The sequence below is a fragment of the Dermacentor silvarum genome, chromosome 6 (assembly GCF_013339745.2).
Source record: "Dermacentor silvarum isolate Dsil-2018 chromosome 6, BIME_Dsil_1.4, whole genome shotgun sequence".
Lineage (NCBI taxonomy): Eukaryota > Metazoa > Arthropoda > Arachnida > Ixodida > Ixodidae > Dermacentor > Dermacentor silvarum.
Window position 1 is genome coordinate 25,596,079 of NC_051159.1, and position 18,856 is coordinate 25,614,934.

Consider the following 18,856-nt stretch of genomic DNA (forward strand, 5'->3'; position numbering starts at 1 on the left):
TTAAATGGACCAAGCTAGCCAAGCCAAGCTGGCCAAGCCTCACTTCTGGTGCGCACTCGTTTGCTTTGTTTCGAAAGCAGGCGTAGGTCGGTCAGCCCGTTTGCTTTTTACGCCGTGTTGCCGGTTACACGACACGAAAATGACTGACAGTAGCAGCTGCTCGATACGAAAATGAAAATTTATGGCCCTGGATCAAAAGGCAGCCATAATTAGAGTTGTAACACCAGGGACGAAGAAAACGCAAGTGGCCAAGGACTTCAGCATCGCGCCGAGCCCAAATTCTAGAATTCTCAGCAGCAAGTAAGTCATCACTGAAGCTGTTGCACGCGGCGTAAAAGGTACGCGGAAGAAGCTTCGGTCTCCTGCCTTTGAAGCAGTGGAAGAGGCGCTGTTCAAGTGGTTTTTGGATGCATGGGCTGCTAATTTGCCCGTGAATGGGGCACTACTCCAGATTAAAGCCAGAGACTTTGGCGGGTACGAAGACGGCGAAGATGGTCTCGAGATAGCAGCTGCTGCTGAAAAGGCAATCTTTCGCTTGAGGAAGATGCAGCAGCGAAGTATCACAGACTTTTTCACACCATCTACATGAAATGCTACGCGGCTAGCGTCGAGCGCAATAAAATCAGCTCTTGTGTTTGATCCCCGTTTTTCACCGTTTTTCGATTATCACTTTGCTGTACGCACAGGAACTCAGCTGCGACGGGACATAATACCTCCGCGATGTCTTACCTGTAGTGAGTACACCATCGCGTACAATTATTAGCCGTATAATAATTAGTGGCTATAATGAACTAATGGTTATAACGAAAAAAGTTCGGCGCCCGTTGCACTTCGTTATAACGAGATTTAAGTGTACTATATTAGTATACTCGTTGTCTTAGTATTATTTTGTTTGTTTACTGATCTTCATGTTATTGATACTTATTGCCCTTGCCAGAATGCAGGTTCAGCAGACTATCAATTACTCTATTATGTATGCACCAGGGAAAGAAATAGTCAAGTGTTTTTTGTTAATTGCTCACTACGATACATGATGCGTACATGACGTTGTCTAATATAAGGTAACTTCGAAAACATTAAAAGGCATTGTAGTAACATCTTAATTCGGTTGCGCTTTGCAGTGCTGCATTGCCCAGGCTTGTATTCTGTATTTTGTGTTGACCTAACAAAGTTTCCATCTACAGACGAGTGGTCGTTCCTCCCGCATAAAAAACCTCAACCACTGTCTTGCCCTATTTTTTTGTATTTTACCGTAGTTACCATAGATGTTCCTTTTATTTCTTTCGCAGAAACGGGTTATTCGACTGGTGACGAACGTCGGATGAAAAAAGAAAAAAAACAAGGCGGGAGACCAACTTTGCTTTATTTCAGTGGAGAGGGCAATAAATTTTTCCTCGGATTCCTCAGACCCCCACAAATGTTCTGTGCCACTCATTTCGACAAGCCGCAACTATCTCCGCAAATTAGGCACAGATGTACTTTCCCGTAAGATTAGAATTCCGCTTACGCTGAAAATTTGAAGGGCCAGTTTTCCGAGAACAGCGTAACCGAACATTGACTGAGGTGGTAACTCGGTACTTATACACCATCCATTTGTGTGGCGTAGAAGTACCGACAGCTGTCGGTAATATTGTGTACTATGCGGTACACTCCTCAAAGGAAAATCCATACACGTTACGGCTTCTGTATTCCTTTTAAAGGAGACGACTCTTGACTCTTCAAGGTCATCCTATCCATACCGCCTTTGTCTCTAGGTAATAGAAATATAATAGAACACCGCTGGTTACTGTTAGTTTATAAGTGCGCTATTTTACTGTGCTTGTGGTTCACAAGACGTGGATGATAGAAAAGAAGATTCAAACAATTCGGGAAGAACTACCACTAAACTTGACAGTTACATTACTTGCATATTAAGAGTTTCACAGGCTCGGGATGACCTCATCCCATCTGATATTTATGCATCTTATGCTTACGTCGGTACTCGACCTACGTATTAATGGCGGGAATAGAGGGCGTTTAATTTTTTTTTTTCAGAAAGAAGCACCGACAGTACAATGTCACGATGCTCACGCCGTTAAAGTAGTAAGTATAGCGCAGATATTCTGCCCTCGTTGACGTGTAGGAACACAGCCAACGCGAAACCGAAGACAAAATATCTCTGCAGAGATGCACTGTACCACTGGGGATAATACGGGGTTCTGAGTAAAATGACAGTAACGATTACGTCCCGGGAGTACCCATCTACCGTACATGTAATTTTGCAGGGACCACCCCTTCAACGTAGACATGCCCAATCATCGCACCAAAATGAATTTTATTCCTTCGTTCGAAAAACTATCGCTGACTAGACCCAGCTCCCAGCCTCCGTGAACTCCATAACCGATGGAGTTGCCTTCAAGACGTCTGTCTCTGAATATTTTGTGGAAGGTTGTTTAGTGTGTTAGTAACCTGGATTATCTACACTTTTCACACATACACATAACACACACACACACACACACACATATATATATATATATATATATATATATATCATAGGAAGCCGACAAACATAGACACCAAGGACATGTTTGTTGCCGTCCTCTTATACGATTACTAAAAATCGGGCCCCTCCATTTCCTTTTTTCTCGTTCATGTATATATATATATATATGTATATATATATATATATATATATATATATATATATACATATATTGTCGCGTATACCCTGCTGTAGAATATACGCTGAATGAGAATCCAGGCAAGCGTAAGCGTCGACGTGCGTTGCCGAGACGAACCTCGTTCTCTTCTTTCTCCAGTCCCCTTGCTGTGCCACACCATCTGGCATTACCCCCTGTTCAAAAAAAAAAAAAAAGCAAAAGAAGGAAAACATACATAGGCTTGACGTGAGAGCGCCGAGATGGCCTAGGACGAACGCACAGGCTGTAGTCACAATCACTGTGGTGTGCGATGTAGTCACAAGGCACTGAGGGACGACAAACAACAAAAATTAGCCTAAGCGGCGGAAAACGTCGGATATTAGGGGCTACAATACGGTTTCAACCGCCCAACGTGCACAATCTCAGATTGCGGTTGCCGACGTCGGGGAGGCTGGATTCCTTGAGGAAGGACATCATAATTAACGTCACTAATTCGCTGCAACCCTCTGTAAGGTCCGAAGTAGCGATTCAAAAACTTCTGAGATAGTCCTTTTCGGCGCACGGCCGGAGTCCAGACCAAAACTTGATCACCACGTTGGAACTCGGCTTGTCAATGGCGGAGATTGTAACGGTGCGCATCGATGCTCTGTTGTTTCTTTATGTGCACTCGGGCAAGCTGACGGGCTTATTCCGCGCGTTGCACGAAAAGTTCGGCATCTTGGGCGAGATTGAGATGATCGATGTCGTCGCACGGCATCATTGCTTCTAACATAGTCTGCACTTCACGGCCGTAAACGAGGTAAACCGGCGTGAAGCGTGTTGTTTCTTGCGTAGCAGTGTTGTAGGCAAACGTTACGTAAGGGAGTATCTCGTCCCATGTCTTGTGCTGTACGTCTACGTACATAGACATCATGTCGGGCATCGTTTTGTTCAGTCGTTCGGTCAAGCCGTTTGTCTGCGGATGATAGGCAGTTGTCCTTCGGTGGGTCGTGCAGCTGAGTTTAAAAACGTCTTCAATGAGCTGTGCTGTAAAGGCTTTGCCTTGGCCTGTGATGACGTGCGATGGGGCGCCATGCCGTAGGACGATGCTCTGTATGAAAAACTGTGCAACCTCGGAAGCTGTGCCTCGAGGCAGCGCCTTTGTCTCAGCATACCGCGTTAAATAATCTGTGGCGACAATTATCCACCAGTTGCCAGAACATGACAGTGGAAACGGGCCCAGAAGATCTATGTCGACCTGGTCGAAAGGTTTGCCAGGTGGGTCAATCGGATTCACCAGTCCCGCAGACTTCACAGCTGGCGACTTTTGGCGCTGGCATTCACGGCAGGCTTGGACGTAGCGCTTAACACACTCGGCAAGTTTCGGCCAGTAGTAGGATTTGCGCACTATATCAAGCGTTCGCGTAAAACCCAAATGGCCAGACGGAGGCTCGTCATGACAGGCCAACAAAACTTCAGCACGGAGGTCTGCTGGAACGACCAAAAGGTAGGTCTTGTTGGTGGCACTGGAGTTTTTCTTATACAAGACGCCATGTCGTAAACAAAAAGACGACAATCCTCGAGCGATATTCCGCAGTATTCATGGGTTTCGTACTTCCAGATGTTCGAATATAGGCCGTAGTGCGTCGTCTGCGCGCTGCCGTGTGGACAAATCAGTAACACCCAAGGAAAGCGCCGTCGTCCTCAATGTCTTGGTCGGTAGTGTCGAAAGGGGCACGCGAGAGTGCATCAGCGTCTTCGTGTATGCGGCCCGACTTGTACACGATGGTCACGTCGTACTCCTGCAAACGTAGACTCCACCGTGCCAGTTGTCCAGAAGGGTCCAAAATTAACTAATTAAATTATGGGGTTTTACGTGCCAAAACAACGATCTGATTATGAGGCACGCCGTAGTTGGGGACTCCGGAAATTTCGACCACCTGGGTCGAAATTTTGGTGCACCTTTAACGTGCACCTAAATCTAAGTACACGGGTGTGTTCGCATTTCGCCCCCATCGAAATGCGGCCGCCGTGGACGCGATTCGATCCCGCGACCTCGTGCTCAGCAGCCCAACACCATAGCCACTGAGCAACCACGGCGGGTCCAGAAGGGTCCCGCACATTTGCAAGCCAGCATAACGAGTGATGATCGGTTACAACTTTGAATGGGCGGACGTAGAGATAAGGTGGAAATTTGGCCAGCGCCCATACGACGGCAAGACACTCTTTCTCCGTGGTGGTGTAGTTGGTCTCTGCACGCGATAGCGTGCGACTTGCGTATGCGATCACTCTTTCATTACCTCCCTGCCGTTGTACAAGCCCCGCACCCAGACCAACATTACTGGCGTTTGTATGAACTTCCGTGTCCGCCCTCGCGTCAAAGTGGGCCAAAACTGGTGCTGACACCAGATGCTGTCGAAGCTCGGTGAAAGCAGTCTCTTGCTTTGCGGCCCAGACGAACGATACATCGTCCCTTGTGAGACGAGTCAGCGGCTCCTCCATCTTCGAAATATTTTTGATGAAACGCCGGTAGTATGCGCAAAGGCCCAGGAAGCGTCGGACACCCTTCGTGTCGGTCGGTGTTGGAAACGTGGCTACAGCGGCAGTTTTCGCGGGGTCGGGGCTAACGCCTTCCGCGCTGACCACGTGTCCCTAGAAACATCAGCGCCTTGTAGCTGAAGTGACACTTCTGAGGCTTAAGGGTGAGGTCAGCCGATCGGATGGCTTCGAGAACTTGCCGCAGTCGTTTCAGGTGGTCGTCAAATGTCGCCGAAAAAACAACCACGTCGTCGAGGTAGACGAGGCAGCTTTGCCACTTCAGACCAGCGAGAACGGTGTCCATCATTCGCTGTAAAGTTACTGGTACCGAACAGAGACCGAAAGGAAGTACTCTGAATTCGTAAAGGCCATCTGGAGTGACGAAAGCAGTTTTTTCGTGGTCTCGTTCATCTACCTCAATTTGCCAGTAACCGCTCTTGAGATAGAGAGACGAAAAGTACTTAGCTCGCCGCAACATGTCTAAAGAGTCATCGATACGTGGTAGTACGTACACGTCCTTCTTGGTAACATCATTCAGGTGCCGATAATCAACACAGAAACGAAGCGTTCCGTCTTTTTTCTTGACCAGAACGACCGGGGTGAACCACGGACTGTGCGAAGGCTGAATGACACCATATCTAGCATCTCCTTGACTTGGGCTTGAATTGCGTCACGTTCTTTCGGGGACACACGATAAGGCTGTTGTTTGATGGCACGTGCGTCGTCGGATGTCGTTATTCGGTGCTTCGTGATTGGCGTTTGGCCAACCTTCGTTCGAGTTCCTGCAGTGCGTTCTTTTGGTCGTCCAAAAGCACAGAGTTTACATCGATCTCTCTGAGCGAACCGTCGTCTGTGTCCACTTCAGAAGCAAAACAATCGACGATCTGCGTTGATGGTTCCGCGTAGGCGATGGCAGTGCCTCGGAAAATGTGCCGATGCTCAAAAGTAGAGTTGGTAAGGAGGACCGCTCTCTCTCTAGCAGGAAGTTCCACAAGGCTTCGCGCTACACAAATAGCTTCGGTCAGCAGCATAGCAATGTTGCCTTCTACAATGGCTTCACCGCCTTGTAGCTCGTCGGACTTGACCGGAACCATAACACTCGCACGCGGCGGTAGCGTGATGCTGTCGTCCGAAACGCGAAGTGTGGATCTTCGTCCAATGGCGTCGGTCTGTGTTGTTGTCCTTTGTGTCGAGAAAGTAATGCAGCGCTCGCGAAGGTCAATAATGGCGCCATACTCCCGAAGAAAGTCCATCCCAAGAATTAAGTCGCGGGAACACTCGCGTAGAACCAGACAAGTGGCGAGAAAAGCGGCACCGCGAATTTCTACTCTGGCGGTGCATAAGCCAAGGGGTATGACGACGTGGCCACCTGCCGTACGAACTGTGCCCCATTCCAGGGCAACGTAACTTTTTTTCAGAACGCTCGCCAGCTTGCCACTAAGAATAGAGTAATCGGCGCCGGTATCTACAAGTGCACTAATCTTTCTGCCGTCGATCAACACAGGTATCTCCAGTGAAATCTTGTTCGCGGGAACTGGTTCTGGCGACATCGTGTTTTCGTTGTTCTGCGGTTGTCGGGACGATACGAGGTCTTCAGCGCGTCGACTATCAGCGGCCCCGCCCCGGAAGGTCACTGACGTCAGTTTTCCCGGCGTGGACTTGGTGATCTCCCTTGCGTCGTCCTCGAGGTGGTGTCACGAGCAGGGAAACATCGCCGCGGTGAGGGTGAGCGTGACTGCCGCTGCAATGTGTCCGGCCGGCGCTGCTGGTCGAGGAATTCTGCGATGCCGGGAGGCCTTTGGCCGAACCTAGGTCGAGGCGAACACAGTCCGAGTCGTCGGTAGGGGAACTCCCGATACACATGACCCGCTTCGCCGCAGTGGTAGCACAGCGGTCGTCGATCGGGTGCTCTCCAAACCTCTGATTTCCTCGCGGGTATTCGGCGGTCGTCGAAGTACGGTAGCGGGGTTGTCGGAGCGGCTTGCGCTGCCTGCAACGCGAGTGGCGACGCAACATAAGTAGGTGCGAAAGCTTGGGCGGGGCTCAGCAATGATTCTGCGTAAGTCTTACGCCGGGACTCGCTTGGCAGAGGTGATGCTTCACTGCTGGAAATAGATGCCTGCAGTGCCTGCTGTACTTCGTTGCGTACGACGCTGGCGAGGGAGCTGACTGGAGATGGCGACCCTATACCGTGGTGCTTCTGCAGCTCGTCGCGAACCACGGAGCGAATCAGCTCGCAAAGCAAGGCGACGTCGCACCCGAAGCCCACCGGCGTATCCGGAGTGCAGGCGGCATTGACTTGCCGGTTGTACATGTTCGACCGTTGCTGAAGCGTCTTCTCTATCGCGGTGGCTTCGGTGAGGAACTCCGCAACAGTCTTGGGCGTATTCCGAACAAGACCATCAAAGCGCTGCACCTTTACGCCTCTCATCAGATGATGCACCTTCTTTTCTTCCGACATGCTCGGGTCGGCACGCTGAAAGAGACGCGTCATGTCCTCCACGTACATCATGACGCTCTCGTTGGGCTTTTGAACGCGTGATTGGAGGGCCCGCTCCGCTTTTTCCCGGCGATCGGGGCTGGAGTAAGTCTCCAGTAGCTTGCGCTGGAACTCGGGCCAGGATGACAGGGCACTTTCGCGGTTCATAAACCACGTGCGAGCACCATCCTGGAGACTGAAGTAGACGTGCCTGAGTTTGGCGTTGTTGTCCCACTCGCTTACACGCAGCCACGCGCTCGAACTCCGCCAGCCAGTCTTCCACGTCTTCAAATGTGTCGCCGTGAAAAGCCGTCGGCACTTGGGGATTCAGCACCGTTAGGTAAGTCGATGTCACCCCGTAGAATTCGCAGTGGTCGCAGTCATCACTTGTTCCTGGAGGTTTCCAAATTTTGGGGCGAGGCCTCGGATTCGCCGGCTTGTGCGATGAACTGGAGTCTGCTCCAATTGTGGGACCGTAACCCCCACTCATCACTGTAAAGCTCCTGCCTTGATAGTCAATTCAATGAAATGAAATGTTGATGATATTGTATGCCCAAGGCCCATACTTGGGTATTTTACGATCTCGTATTATTGATGACAACAGAGGAGAACAGGGCGCGGGCTGCTGTCTGTAGCATCATTCTGACGAGGGCTTTAGATTCCTTAGGTAGCAACATGAACCCACGTTTATAGATGATTACTTATCAGAAGACCTCGAATCATCGGAAGAAACTTCCATTCGAATATAACAGAAACCATTTGTAAATATGCAACACGCCACCAAGCCTACAGCCGAATACACAGAAGCGCTCGTGTATCGTCTGTTGCTTCTGTATTCTTCAGTGCTACTGCCCGATCTGGCATATTAGCAGATAAAGCCGACGGATCAGGGATATAAACATGGGGCGCTATAACGTAAAATGATTCCAAACTGTTTTGATTCCAAACTCCTGACGTCAAATTTACGTAACCACCGATGCAAGTATCGGGCGGTGACCCGCAGCGTTGCCTGAACAACCCAATCGCAACACTCTCCTCGTTTATAGGAGGTCACCTTCGTTGACTTTCAAAACCAATTACATTGTCTACACTCAACGGTTTTTCTTATTTAATTGGCTGACAAGAGGCGAGGAGCACGCTCTAGTAGAGAGGGTTTCGATAGGACCGAGCCGGCACAGTGAAAATAGATAACCGCATGAAGAGGGTGGTGCCGGCTTCTCCGATTGGCTCGCTTCGCCTTACTTAGCTTGCGCTGGCTGGTCGAAAATCGCGGCGGCGTGCAACGGAAGGATAAGAATGCCGCTAAAACGGATCCTCGGCAAGGCAGAGCGATGTCGTATGCATGGCGAAAGGGATCGATAACGTTTTACTGCCACGCAAAAAGGTTTATCATGCGCAAATAAATACATGCTCACCGGCAGGTGCGAGCAGCGAGGGCCTGAGCGATCGGCGGGCAGCCATCTTCTATTCCTTTCGGAACGGGGCAGTCTGTGGCTATTCAGAAAAATTTTCAGTTTTGTTCGGCATAATAATGCATTTTTTCGCGTACACGTCACTTTGGCATGGTTAGTTTTCACGGTTTTGTGACGTCGCGTGACAGACAGGCGAAGTGGGCGTAGCCAGAAAACATTGGACCAATAGCAAAGAGCTAATGGTGAAAAGGCGTCGAATCAGGGATGATTGTTTTTCTGTTGTGCCTTTAATCATGCATAATCAGTGTGTACACGTTATACCAGATGGGGAGCTATCGCGGTTTTCGTGACGTCGCGTGACAGACAGGCGAAGTTGGGAGTCGCCCGAAAATGTTTTGACCAATCGTGGAGGCTGATTGCAGAAATTGGAATCAAAACAATTTAGAATCATTTTTCGTTATAGCGCCCATGATTTCTTATACTTTTTTGTGAAAAAAATTCAGGTCATTGTACTGCTCGCTGCAGTAGGCATAGCGCCAACAATCGCTCTGCTGAATCCCCATGAACAGACGATAGTATAAAATTGCTACTTCTTTCCAGTCTTACCGAAGTTAAAAATTAACCAGTTCTAATAGGGATGGATGGATGAATGGAGAGCTTTATTAGGTTCATTTAAGGCGCGCGCTAGCGCATAGCGGGCCGCTCCCACATCGGGACAGAGAGGCCGAGCCTCTCCGCCGCGTCGCGAGCCCGTTTGAAAGCCCATAACTGTTCTTCGAGGTTGGGGCTGCGTAGAACCGCATCCCAACGTGAAGAAGTGTTGCTTTCATCGCCGCGTAACGCGGGACACCGCCAGAGCATGTGAGGTAAGCTCGCTAAGTCATTGCATAGTGCAGACGCATTTGTTGTCTGAATTTCGGGGTACATTTTGTGAAGTAGGGGGTTTGGGTATGCCCCCGTCAGTAGAAGCCTTAGTGTTAAAGCCTGAGGTCTATTGAGTTTACAATGTGGGAGGGGGTATAAATCCTACGAGCCAAGTAAAAGTGCTTAGTAATTTCGTTCTACGAGGAAGGAGAGTCCCGATTCTCAGTATCCCCAACGTCACGCTGCCCTGTAATCGTAGCTACGCGGTTGATAATCCCTCGCGCAGCATTGTGTGCCAACTTATTTAGTTTGGGTGGTGCACCCTCGATCTGTCTCATGGGGGCTGAAAACCAGATCACTGTGTGTGGCTTGATCTGCTTGCTTCCTACTATCCCTAGGGCCAGCTCGGATATAGTTCCTTTGGCTCGAGTCACTGTAGATTGATGTCCTCTTGTCGTCCAATAATGCCATCGCTATTGCAGCCTGCTCTGCGGTCTCAGAGGACGTCGTCCGAATTGAGATTGCGTTCGTTACTTTACTTTCATGGTCTACGCTAACCGCAGCGAAGTCCATCGGCGTAGTCCATCGGCGTAGCGAGCTGCGTCTACAAAACTGTTATCCGAAGCCCGTTCACGAGCCTTTTTTCAGGAGGGCCTTCGCGCGCGCCCGACGTCTTCCCACGTTGTGTTCCGGATGGACGTTTCGTGGTATCGGGGCGACAGTGGTGCGGTCCCGCTGCTCTCGAGGAATGCTGCAGAACTTTGTTTTGACTATTGTGGGGGGAACGCCCAGCTCCTGCAGGATGTGTCTTCCAACATGTGTAGTAGATAGCCTGATAAACTGGGCCCTCTCCTGCGCTTCCGCCAATTCCTCTAGCGTGTTATGCATGCAGAGTTGAAGTAAGCTTTCCGTGTGTGTGTATATGCGGAGGCCGAGAACTCTCTTGATTGCCTTCCTGATTAATGCGTTGAGCTTATCCCGCTCCGATCTTTGCCAGCCGTGCATGGCCGCGACGTAAGTGAAATGGCACATTACGAACGCATTTACCAATCTCACAAGGTTGTCTTCTCCGAGGTCTTGCTGCCAGTTGTCCACTCTTCTTATTAGTCTGATGGCATTGTCCGTATTCTTAGTGAGTCGCAGCACTGTCTGGTTGTTAGCCACTCTGTTAGTGTCTAGGCATGATGGTCGAGCCACTCGACTCGACCATCATGCCTAGAATTCGGATGGCATCCACCCTCGGAATATAGCCTCCGTCGTTTGTCCGTAGTTTGATGTCGCATTCGGCGAGTGGCTACCATCCCTATGGTTTGGGGCCTCTACGCTTGGATCGATACAGTAGCAGTTCCGACTTGTGAGGTGAGCACCGAAGGCCCGTGGACTCGAGGTATCTCTCGGTAGCATCAATCGCCTCGTGCAGGGGCGTCTCTACCTGTCCATCATTACCTCCCATACACCAGATGGTAACGTCGTCTGCGTATATGGTATGACTGATACCGTCGATAGCATAGAGGCTCCTGGATAGACCAATCATGGCAAGGTTAAAGAGGGTTGGGGATATGACTGCACCTTGTGGCGTCCCCTTAGACCCCAGCTTGATCATTTCTGAAGTCAGGTATTCGATCTTAAGGGTGGCTTCTCTGTCTGACAGGAAAGATCTCGTGTAGGAATGAAAGTGCTTCCCCAGGTTAAGGCTTGAGATTGTGTCTAAAACGAACGAGTGAAGAATGTTGTCAAAGGCCTTTTCCAGATCTAGACCTAGTATGTCTCTCGTGTCCCGCGTATTACAGTCAATAATGTGATTGTTGATGAGCTTCATCGCGTTCTGCGTTGATAGTCCCGCCCTGAAGCCGATCATGTTGCATGGCTAAATGTCGTGGTCCTCCAGGTAGCGAGAAAGCCTGCTTAGGATTGAGTGCTCAGCAACCTTCTCCAGGGACGATGTGAGCGAAATGGGGCGGAGGTTATCGAGGCTGGGCGGCTTGCCTGGCTTGGGGATGAGAATGGTGTTGGCAGATTTCCACATTTCCGGGACTATACCACTGCTCCATGCTTGGTTAATGATGTCCTTTAGGTATTCGATGGACTTGTCGTCCAGGTTCCGTAGAGCTTTGTTCGGGATCTTGTCCGGACCCGGAGCCGATCTGCTGTTGAGGGCGTGGAGCGCCTGCCTGATCTCCTCAATCCCGAATTCTGCGTCGAGCTCAGGGTTCCCGGAGCCTTCGTAGTCAGGGAAAGGTGGTGTAGGGCCCGATGCGACTGACAGGCATTTCTTCATGAGTCTGGATAAAATTTCCGTCGCTCGAATATTCTCGCTTGGCTGCGTGTAGGGTGCGCGCCAGTATGTTGTGTTGGTTGGTTTTAGTGTTCGTCTCGTCGCGGAGATGCTTTAGGAGGTTTAAGGTTCCCCCGTTGCGCATCTGCCCGTCGATCGAGTTGCACACCTCATCCCATTGCTGTTTAGAGAGGGCTCTGCAGTGATCCTCGATAGTTCTGTTGATTTCTGCCGATCTTTTTTCTGCGCCTGCAGTTGAGACTTTGTCCCTTCCACCTGGCGAGGAGGGACTGCTTGACCTCCAACAGGTGAGCCAGACGACTGTCCATCTTTTCCACCGGGAGGTCGGTACAAACCTCTTTAGTGGTAGCTTTGATGTCGGCTCTAACCTGTGCCACCCAGTGTTCGAGGCTATGCTTGTCCTCACTCTCCGTTCGCTCTTCCCTAATCTTGCGAAACTTGTCCCAGTCTGTGTACTGGAACCTGCGCTGTCTGTTCTGCCCGGCCTGGAGGTGCGTGGCCAAGATATAATGGTCGCTACCAAAGTCAACCCATAAGTTCGTCCACTTGACCGCTGCGATGCTCCTGGTGAGATCCGGTGTCGTGTCACGGCTCGACGATGTCCCGCATCTGGCAGGGAATGCCGGGTCCGTGACTAGAATCAAGTTTAGGTTTAGAGCTTCACGCCAGAGGTCCTCCCCCTTGGTAGTGTTGTATGGGTAGCCCCAGGTATGGTAGGGGCATTTAAGTGACCAGCTACGATCAAAAGGGAGTCGCGCGCTAGTTGCGTGGCCTTGGTGATTAGGGCTTTGAAGCGTTGTCTCGGGTTTTTGGGACTACTGTATACATTTAGGATAAATATACTCTTGCAGTTTGCTGGGCTGGGGATGATTTCTATCATTATATATTCCACTTTACTTGCGGTCATCCTAAGGTCGTGAGTGATGTGGGTCAGCTTGTTGCTAGTCAGTACAGCGACGCCCCGTCCTTCTTCGTGCTTCGCTACGGGCCTGTAGCCGGATAGCGTTACGTTAGATGTTAATGTTTCTTGTATAAGGATAACATGTGGCTTCTCTGGTGTGAGCGAATATATCGCTGCAGGGGAGCCCTCTTGGGAAGAAAACCCCTGCAATTTCATTGCCACAGCTGAATTAGCTAGATTGAGTGGCTATCATATTGCTGTTGAGTGGCTGTGCTAACCTTCGGAGGCCGGATGGCCCCCGCACTGTTACTAGTTGATGCTCTTGTTGGGGGCGTAGGAGCTTTAGGTACCAGCACAGGTGCTATCACGTTTTGATTGCGCTTGATGCGCTGATTAGTGCGCTCCTCCATGGAAGCCATGTTGCTTTGGAAGAGCGAGAGAGAGAGAGAGAGAGAAATAAACTTTTATTTTCCGAAACGGTAATCCGAGTCAGGACCCGGTTCACCCTAGGTGGGAGGATTCCTTATTCCAGGAACCCTCTGGCTTGGGCTGCCTCCTTGGCCCGGGCGACAAGACTGCGTTGATCGTCCAGGTCGTCAGAGAAAAGCTTCGCCTCCCACGTTTCATCGGTGGTAGAGAAGTGCGCTGAGTTGGGTTGCTCCTCGTGTCTTGTGTCGTCTTGTTGAGCTTGTGAGCTGGGGTCTGGGGATGTGTCACGCAGTGGGCAATCCTGGACCATGTGTTGCAGGGTGTCTGGGACGTCACAGTGGGTGCATGTGTATGAGTACTGTGTAGGATATAGTCTGTGCATGATTATTCCGTGTACATAGGTGTTTGTCTGTAGGCGGCGGAGGTTGACTTGTTCCTCTTTGCTCAGCTTCTTGTGTGGTGATGGATACGTTCTTCTGCTGAGTCGGTGGTGCTGCAGAATCTCCGAGAACTTTAGAGCGATGTCATCAACGTTGGTGGCCGGCCTAGTGTGGAATGGCAGGAAAGCCCGGCTGGTATGCTTGCGGGCAGCGGCGTGTGCCGCCTCATTTCCTGTCATGCCCTGATGGCCTGGAATCCAGTTGATGTGGGTGTCGGGGAGCGGGGCGCGTGCGATGTGATTTTGAAGTATCTTGAGTGCGGTTGCTGATATGCGTCCTTTTTGATAGTTGCGAGCTGCTGCTTGGGAATCAGTGAGGATTACGGCTACTTCAGGGCAAGTTGTTATCGCCAGAGCAATTGCCGTTTCCTCTGCAGTCTCGGCGGCTCTTGCCCGGATGGTGACAGCGGCGAGTTCATTGCCTTGGGGATCCGTGACACTTATGGCAAAGGCGTTTCGTTGAATATACCGGGCAGCATCGGTGTACCTCGTATCAGGGTTTGTCGCGTATTTCTTGCTGAGTGGGCGGATTCTGCTTTGCCGACGCTCCTTATGGTAAGTCGGATGCATATTGCGCGGTATGCGCGCAACGCTGATACACTCACGGAGTGCGGGTGGGATTCTTGCTTTCTGGTCTGTTTCGGCAATGTAGCTTTCACTGTAGTTGAGGTAGCGCAAAACTTCACGTCCGGTGGGTGTGAGCTTGAGCCGCTCTAGTTGGCTGATTTTATTAGCCTCGCAGAGCTCTTCCCACGTATTGTGGACGCCGAGCTTGAGGAGTTTCTCCGTTGATGCCGTGGGTGGAAGGGTCAAGACTACTTTGATTGCCTTTCGAATGATGACATTCAGTTTCTTGATTTCAGCCGGTTTGAGTGTCAGGTAGGGGGTGCCGTAGGTGATACGGCTAGTTAGGAGAGCTTGAATTATCCTTAGCGTGTCTTCCTCCTTAAGTCCGCTTCTGTGATTGGTTATCCTCTTGACAAGGTGCGTAACTTGTGACAGTGTACGTTGGAGACGCGGAAGAGTGGCCGCTCCTGATCCGTCTTTGTGAATGTGAAGACCGAGTACGCGAAGGGAGTCGACTGTAGGGATTTGGGTTCCGTTGAGGAAGACGCTAGGATTGGGTTCGATATAGTTGGAAGAGCGAGAACCTCTCATTTATCTCTTTAATGCTGTCACTGAGAGTGGAAGAGCATCTCGAGAATCTCTGATTTGGCCCTACCTGATGCTCTTTCTGGCTCATTAGTGACTGCCCTCTTTTTAGCGGGCCTCTCCGTATTGCTCTTCTCAACCATGGGGACTTCCATTGGCTGGGGAGTGGCCAGTTAATTATTCGTATCGTTCTTCTCTGCCATGGCGACTTCCATTGGCTGGGGAGCGGTCGGCTGCTTGTCAGCCATGACCGGTTGCCTATTACGGCCCCTCTTAATCTCGCCAATTTCTGTCATGAGTCGAGCTATTGTGTTCTTCATCATCTCGTTTTCGCGCTAAAGTTCCGCTAGTCTTGTTACCTCTATCATGCTCTGGCGGTGAGCCCCGGGTTACCTTTTCCGGCGTTCCTCGAACTCGGTCGGCCCAGGTCGGCTGGCACTCGGGTCGGTGATCCCTGGAGCTGGACCTCGAGCAGGACTTGAACCGGACTTGACTGCCTCGACGCCGGGATCCGGAGCGACCCCTGGGGCGGGATCTGGTCCTGGTTCTGGAACAAGAGCTCCCTCTCGATCGAGAGCGTCCCCTGGATCGGGAGCGCTCCCTGTGCTCTTGCGGTGGAGGTTGCTGCAACTGATTCTTGATCTCGCTCCTATGTGGGGGTGGCGAAGCCCCATTTCTCGAAGCTTCCACCGTCGCTCTCTTCCATCGTCTCCTTCTGACGACGTACGGGATCTGCAATCTCTACGTTTTGTCCGCCGAAGGGTGCGGGCCCCCGCACAACATACACTTTGGCGTGCACTGATGTTGATCATCCCGGTTGACTGCCCCACATTCGCTGCAAGTGGACTCTCCTGGAGTCGGGAAAACGTCGGCACGATGGCCGAGCTTGCCGCACGCGTAGCAGATATCGACTTGTTTGCGACAAAGAAAGCACTTCACAAGGACTGGGCTATAGCATACAAATTTCGGAATCTTGAGTCCGTCGAAAGCTGTGATGATTGTGCATGTGTTCTTAATTGTCTTGACGGCCAAGGCCAGTGGGTTTCTCTCGTCGACAATGTTGCGTTCCAGGTCCGATGGACTGTCGTTGAGGTCGATGTGTCTGATTATCCATTTACACGTTGTGTGGGGGGCGGCCTCGTATGCACTGACTTCAAACATTCTTTCAGCCACATGAAGTGCCCTGATTCTCGCGTATTTTGAAGCATTGTCTCAGTTGGGCGTGCTGGCCACCATAATGTTTTGTTGTATGTTAGGACAAATGATGTCAGAGCTTATCTGCGTCGGGGTAAGACCCGCCGCTTCTACGATCGCCTTACCGATAACGGTCGGTCCTGTCTTGGCAATATTCAGCCCTCCGCGGGGTCGTATGATAATTTTAGCATGTTCATTGGGCATGGGAGGCATCCACGACGCCCTGATTATCTTTCTCTTGAGTTTATCTCCGTTGTCCTGTGTTCTGAATAAGGCGCCGGCGTTAGGCCTATTCTGCGATATGCCACCGCCAGGGCGGTTGGCCGAGTCCACCTTGGCAGACATACGCTTCGAAACTGCCGACTGCCATCCAAATTCTGGCGAAAATGGTCGCCGCGCGCCGTATGCCCTATGTGCGAGTGAAAGCGCGCGACGGACGAGCGCTTTCACGCGGAGCGAACGCACGGCACAGAGCAAACGCCACTTCTTCCGCCTGGCGAAAGGCCGTGGGGGGACGGGACGGAGGGAGGTAATGCGACGTTTAGCTGCGTCACCAAATGCGAAAAAGTTCCGAGGCCCGAGCCGCCCCCAGAAGCACCGGTAACCGTCACGATCGCTGCGCGCGTTCGGTGCGAACGCGTGCAAAACGTCGACGGCTTCGGCAACATTTCTGCGCGTTACTGGTGCTGCTGCATGTCCAAGATTATAAGGCCGATAAAACTACTATCCTTACTCCGTATAGCTCTCTACTAATTTGCTATCGCAATTGATGCTTCGCCTTTCGAGTTAAACAGCGACATTTCTTTCACGGTAAATATATCTGTATTTCCTGAACGTGTCCAGAGGCGGGGGGACTGCGCCGAGGTCAAATCTGACGTTTGCCAACATTATAGTTGAATCCCAGCCATTCTGTTTGCTTACCCGCTCGTATATGCTCAGCCACTCATCCACATCAATGCTGTTCTTCTTGGAAAAGGTCCCGGGATCGCCGTGCTGTGAGAGTACGATAAACTAGGTGGTGGTCGCAGGCGTAGCTGGCAGCGACGTCTTTTTACCTGCTGGCATGGCGGTAGACTCGAGGTGGCGTCCGCTGCAAAGCTCCGCCGTCAGAAGTACCCAGCACCGCCACCAAATAAATGTTGCGCGGAAACAGCGTTGGGAAACTATTTACAGAGTGTACTTACAAGGGTACTAAGCAATAGTCATCATGGAAGTCAACCAACATCAACGAAGGCACGTCATCGTCAACAATCACTCAGTGACAGCTTATAAGTATGTCCCACTAAATCCAAGGGTCGACATCATTTCCTTCTGGTAGCACGTAGCAATATCAAAGACAGATATATATCGAAGATCAGATATAGTCTATGGTGACCAACGCTCAACTTGACTTTTGTTCAGGGGCTTCAATAAAAACATGTCTGTACTGGAATGGTCAAAGAGACTTTTAAAAATGCGGGCTACATTAGGCTCGGTGAACAACTTTGCTAAAGTGCAGATATCTTTGAACAAACTAATCATTTGTAAAATTTATGGCAACACGTGTAACTTTTTTATGTCAATGACAAAAAAATCCTATTAGTTGGACTTTTGCTTATACTGAAGGCAGGTTTCAAGGTCACAGTTGCCTCGATTCGCCTACTGTTAGAATAGTAAGCAACTCGCGACAACTTATCCTAATGCGTAGACGCCTGCGGTTTTGATGTTAAAGATGTTGAATAACTGGAACTCGTTTAAAAAATCAAAGCCCCTTTCTTAAAGAAAGATGGTTGAACGCGAAGATTTCGCCCATACGAACTGAATCAAAGTGAATGTCCAAAACCATCGACCACGCAACGAATCCAAGAAATGCTGAACGACCCGATACGATGCATATGTGATTTGTGTGCATGTATTGTATTGTATTTTTTAACGTTCAAGTTTAATGAAGACACATTTCATTAACTTGCATAACCTTTATTTTAGATCAAGTAGCCGTTGATTGCACGCACGCACTCATACTTTCATGGACGACTCTACACTTGCACAGTATTGCTTTGTGATCGATGTGGTATACGGTCAGAGGCTCTGCCGTTGCCGATACATAGGATCGGCCCTAAGGGCACGATCGCCCTCGCGCTTACGTTCGCGTACGGCAGCTTCTTCTGCCGTGAGCTGCACCCGCGGCCTGCCTACGGTGACGGTCGGGAATGCATTGCGGGACGCGCGTAATGCAATGCAGATATATATAACTATATATTGTTTTAGACGTTAAATATAAATCACGGCTGACACAAATAAAGACACGGACTAGCGCAATATCGTTCGTGTTTTCTGTCTTCCGTGTCTTATTTTTTGAGCCTAAGCCATTTCTAGTTGTGTACCAACTAGCCCGACAGCAGACGTTACTATTGACCCTTTTCCCGGCGCTCCCGTGGGCGCCGCCTTGTTTGATCACGTGGTGACGCATCCATTGCTTGCCTCAGCTGCTTCTGCTGCCTCCGTGTTTACAATGCAAGTGCGTGGCGCCTGAGCGGCGCAGCAAAACTCCG